Genomic DNA, 6,170 nt, shown 5'->3' with positions numbered 1-6,170 from the left:
AGATATTCTGGCCCTGATTTTTACTCTCATTCTGTAGTATGTGGCCTGGGACAATCTAACAGTTCATTGAAATAATACAGGTCAAAAAACCCAAAAGCAAATGCAATAAAAACAACATAGGTGGGACTTAATTAAACTAAAGAGTTTTTGCATGGCAAAACTCTACAGTCAGCAGAGTAAATAGACAACCCACAGAGTGGGAGAAAATCTTCACAATCTATACATCTGACAAAGGACTAACATCCAGAATCTACAATGAACTCAAACAAATTAGCAAGAAGAAAACAAACAATCCCATCAAAAAGTGGGATAAGGACATGAATACACAATTTTCAAAAGAAGATATGCAAATGGCCAACAAACATATGAAAAAATCCTCAACATTACTAACGATCAGAGAAGTGCAAATGAAAACCACAATGCAATACCACCTTACTCCTGCAAGAATGACCTTAATCAAAAATAACAGATGTTGGCATGGATGCGGTGAAAAAGGAACGCTCCTGCACTGCTGGTGGGAATGTAAACTAGTCCAACCACTATGGAAAAGCAGTGTGGCAATTTCTTAAAGAACTAAAAGTAATACTACAATTTGATCCAGAAATCCCACTACTGGGTATCCACCCAGAGGAAAATAAGTCATTATATGAAAAAGATACTTGCACACACAAGTTTATAGCAGCACAATTCGCAATTGCAAAAATGTGGAACCAACCCAAATGCCTATCAATCAATTAGCAGATAAAGAAAATGCGGTATATAGATACATATATATATACACAATGGAATACTACTTAGTCATAAAAAGGAATGAATTAATGGCATTTGTAGCAACCTGGTTGGGATTGGAGACTATTATTCTAAGTGAAGTAACTCAAGAATGGAAAACCAAATATTGTATGTTCTCACTCATAAGTGGGAGCTAAGCTATGAGGATGCAAAGGCATAAGAATAAAGAATGACACAATGGACTTTGGGGACTCAGGGGAAAGGGTAAGAAAGGGGTGAGGGATGAAAGACTACAAATTGGGTTCAGTGTATACTGCTCTGGTGATGGGTGCACCAAAATCACACAAATCACCACTAAAGAACTTACTCATGTGACCAAACACCCCTGTTCCCTAAAAACCTATGGAAATAAAAAACTAAAAAAAAAAAAAAAAAGAAATAATACAGGTCAGAGGTGATAAGGGTTGGCACAAAGAAACAAGAGTGGAGGAGGTTACATAATCAGGAAATGGTTAAAAGAAAAACTGCTCGAGTGTGGGGAACTGATGTAAAGAATAAGGGAAAAGGAAGAGTCTTGGGTGACAACCTGGCCAAAGATGGTGCCATTAACCAAAATAGAGAAGTCAGGAAGGGGAGGCTGAATGGACAGATGATGAATTCTGCTTTGGGGCATATTAAGTTCAACGGACCTGGAGGTGATTAAAGTGGAGGTACATTTTAACATATGTAACAGGAGAGATACATTTATGGTCATACCTCAGAGATATTGCAGGTTCCATTCCAGGCCACCACAATAAAGCAGGTTACATGAAATTTTTGGCTTCTTAGTGCATATAAAAGTTATGTTTACATTACAAAGTAGTCTACTAAATGTGCAATAACATTATGTCTAAAAAGTAATGCATATACCTTAATTTAAAATACTTTATTGTTAAAAGAAATGCTAACAATCATCTCAGCCTTTGGGAAGTCCTAATCTTTTTGCTGGTGGAGAGTCTTGCCTCGATGTTGACGGCTGCTGACTGATCACGATGGTGGTTGCTGAAGACTGGGTGGCTTAAACAACACTGAAGTTTGCTGGATCAACTGACTTTTCATTTCACGAAATATTTCTCTGTAGCGTGCAATGCTGTTTGATAGCATTTTACCCACGGTAGAAATTCTTTTAAAATTGGAGTCAATCCTCTAAAATCCTGCTGCTACTTTGTCAACTAAGTTTAGAAAATATTCTAAATCCCTTGTTGTCATGTCAACAGTGTTCACAGCATCTCCACCAGGAGTAGATTTCATCCCAAGAAACCGCTTTCTTTGCTCATTGATAAGAAACAACTCCTCATCTGTTAAAGTTTTATCATAAGATTGCAGCAATTCAGTCACATCTTCAGGCTCCACTTCTAATTTTGGTTCTCTTGCTATTTCCACCACATCTACAGTTACTTCCTCCACTGGAGTTTTGAACTCCTCAAAGCCATCCATGAGAGTTGGAATAAACTTCTTTTAACCTCCTTTGACATTACTATTATGATTGACCTCCTCCCATGAATCATAAGTTTTCTTACTAGCATCTAGAATGGTGGATCTTTTCCAGAAGGTTTTCAATTTACTTTGACCAGATTTGTCAGAGGAATCACTATGTATGGTAGCTATAACCTTACTATATGTATTTTTTAAATAATAAGACTTGATGGTCAAAATTCCTCCTTGATCCATGGGCTGCAGAATGGAGGTTAAGTTAGAAGGCATGAAAACAACATTAATCACCTTGTACATCTCCATCAGAGCCCTTGGGTGAACAGGCGAATCGTCAAAAAGCAGTAATATTTTAAAAGAAATATTTTTTTCTGAGCAGTAGGTCTCAAAAGTGGGCTAAAAGTATTCAGGCAGAGCAGATTTAGCCTAATCCTTAAGGTCTGGGGGCTTTCAGAATGGTAAATGAGCAATGACTTTAACTTTAAAGTCACCAGCTGCATTAGCCCCTAACCAGAGAATTAGTTTGTCCTTTTAAGCTTTGAAGCCAGGAATTGACTTTTCCTTCCTAGCTATGAAAGTCCTGGATGACATCATCTTAGGCTATTTTGTTTACATTGAAAACCTGTTGTTTAATGTAGCCACCCTCATCAATGATCTTAGCTAGATCTTCTGGATAACTTGCTGCAGCTTCTACATCAGCACCTGCCGCCTCACCTTGCACTTTTATATTATGGAGATGGCTCCTTTCCTTAAACCTCATGAACCAACATCTGTCAGCTTCAAACTTTTCTTCTGCAGCTTTCTCACCTCTCTCAGCCTTCATAGAATTGAAGAGAGAGTTAGGGCTTTTCTCTGGATTAGGCTTTGGCTTAAGGGAATGTTGTGACTAGTTTGACCTTCTATCCAGACCATTAAAACTTTCTCCATATCAGCAATTTGGCTTTCTCATCATTCGCGTATTCACTGGAGTGGCAATTTTAATCTCCTTTAAGAACCTTTCCTTTGCATTCACAACTCAGCTAACTGCTTGGTACAAAAGATCTAGCTTTCAACTAATCTCAGCTTTTGACATGCCTTCCTCACTAAGCTTAATAATTTCTAGCTTTTGATTTAGTGAGCAAAGTGTGACTTTTCTTTTCACTTGAACACTTAGAGGCCATTGCGGGGTTATTAATTGGCCTAATTTTAATATTAGTATGTCTCTGAGAATAGAGAGGCCTGAGGAAAAGGAGAGAGACCAGAGAATGATTGGTCAGTGGAGCAGTGAGAATACACATAACATTGATCAATTAAGTTCATTATCTTATATGGGCACTGTTCATGGCATACCAAAACAATTATAATGGTAACATTAAGGATCACTGATCACAGATCATCTTAACAGATATAATAATAATAAAACAGTTTAAAATATTATGAGAATTACCAAAATGTGACACAGAGACATGAAGTCAGCACATGATGTTGGCAAAATAGTGCCAATAGATTGTTTGAGGCAGAGCTGCCACAAACTTTAATTTGTAAAAAATGCAATATCTGTGAAGCACAATAAAGTAAGCTCAATAAAACAAGGTGTACCTGTAGAAGATATCTGCACATAGATTGTAAATGAAACCATGGGATAAAATAAGTCATGGAATGTATGCTGAATGTAGAGAGAAGAGAAACAAGAATGGGTCTCTTGAGGAGCATCAATAGTTCAATACTTGTTGACCACCAGAATATAAACACTAAGAGACATTCATATGTCTAAATATCAGTTGAAAATGGGCTGTTTGGAGAAGTAGAAATCAAAACTGAGAGAAAAATACAATAGTATGACCATGAATCTTTTTTTAAGGCACATGGGTAAAGTTGCAATATAAAGAGATCCATAACACACTTCAACAAAATCTTTTTGGAAATACAGGTCATGTTGGGATCTGCTCATAGATGAGTGTCAAATTAAGAAAGGACTTAGCCTGGTGTACTGGATATTTTCAGCACCCTCAGTCTCTTCCAAGTGATTCAGCACTTGAGAAATGACAAGTCACTGGGGAAAATGTTGATTCCAGTTGATCTTTTCTTAGAACTAGGTTCAGCTGTCAGAACTGGGAAAGTTCTGTTTTGCTTAGCCAAACAAGAATGATATCAGGGTTACATTAAGGGCACAGTTAAAGTGAATCTTCACCATCTAGCATATTTTTATCTTGCCCTACAGCAACATCATTAAAGTTAATTATAATTTTTTTCTCCAATCAGCCATCTCTCTTCTTTTAAGGAAAGCTTCTAAGTGGGTTTTTCTTCTGGCCTGAATTTCCACCATCAGAATCACTGAGTCAAAACATTAGGGCAGCATAGACCTTAGGCTTCAACTATCTTAATTCTTTTATTGAGATGAAGATATTTAAATTATGCAGAGAGGTTAAATCAGGGGTCCCAGTAAAATGCCTTCTGGGACCAGGTAGCTAACATCAATGAGTGCAGCAGGCCTTGAATTTTCTTTTTAAACACCCAGTTTTCCACTTCTACTATGAAATACGCCCCCACCTTGTGTTTCTTGAAATCATGTGGTCCTTGTGTTCTAGCTCCCTCCACATGCCCACCCCTACACAGGCAAGGCTTTCAATAGAGACATGGAAACAAAATAATATTTCTAATTACAGGGAAAGGAATCAGTAATTATAAGCACTGTGAGAGATGGTGACTGACATGGCTTCAGCATTGGGGGTCAGTAGGTAGTTAATTGAACAACTAATTGTTCAAGCTCTATCCCGAAGGTTCAGCTTCTCTTCAGCTTTCATCAATAGTTGGCTTGAAGGACTGTGAATCTGTTGCTGCCAGACCTTCCAAATGTGTTTACTTCTCTTATCCTCTCTTTCATCAACAGGCTGCTTTATGTTCTTTATACTAACCCTAACTCATCTTCTGAAACTGAGTAACTGATTGTGATGAAGGCACAAATAACTTTTCTAGAGATTCTCTGTTACTCTTTGAGCATCTGTTGTTTTTTTCTGTTTTTCATGTGGATGGAGAAAGTTCCAGGTTTCTCCAGCCGTGGTAATCTGGAACACAACACTCGTGTTTTAGTTCTGTCTGCCTCTCCCTGTTTTTTTTTCCTTTTTCAGAAGCAATTTCAAACATGAATAAGATTTTAAACAAACATGTAGTGGTTTCATCACACTGAATAATGGATTAGGTAACCAGAAGGGTAAGATAGGGCAGTTTTTCCAGAAGTTCATGGTTTAAAAATGCACATGGGTGCCAGAAACAGTTCAACACGCATTTATCTCTAAGATTATCTACTTGAAACTAGGAGGTTGTCAGTGTCGACAGATTACAGGTAAGCCCCAGATTAAAATCCAGGCTTGTGGGTGTATTAGTTGCCTATTGTTGCATTATAAATTGCCCCAAATTTTAGAAGCTTAAAACAACACGTTTATTATCTCATCATTTTCATGGATCAGAAATCTGGGCACAGCTTAGTTGAGTCCTCTATATTAGAGTCATGAGTCTATCATCAAGGTATTGGCCAAGGCTACAGTCTCATCTCAAGGTTCAACTGGAGAAGGATCCATTTCCAAACTCATATATATATGTGTGTATATATATATATATATATTTGCTGGCAGACTCCGATTCCTTAAGGGCTGTTGAACTGAGGGCCTCAGTTCCTCAATGGCTGTTGCTCAGAGGCCATCCTCAATTTCTTGCCACACAGGCCTTTCCAACATGACAGCTTCATCAAGGCCAGCTAGAAAGAGAGTCTGCTAGCAAAAGGAAAGTCACAACCTTCTGTAGCATAATCATGGAATTGACCTCTCATCATCTTTGCCATATTCTACTGGATAGAAAATAGTCATTGGATCCAGTTCACACTCAAGGTAAGAGGATTATACATGGATGTGAATTCCAAGGAGTGAGAATCAATAGAAGCCATTTAGAAGTCTGTCTACCACAGTGTGGTTCTAAGTATATGTTTCACTGTATCA

The sequence above is a fragment of the Symphalangus syndactylus genome, chromosome X (genome assembly GCF_028878055.3).
Source record: "Symphalangus syndactylus isolate Jambi chromosome X, NHGRI_mSymSyn1-v2.1_pri, whole genome shotgun sequence".
Taxonomy (NCBI): Eukaryota; Metazoa; Chordata; class Mammalia; order Primates; family Hylobatidae; genus Symphalangus; species Symphalangus syndactylus.
The sequence above is the reverse complement of the archived record's forward strand: the minus strand, read 5'-3'. Positions refer to the sequence as shown.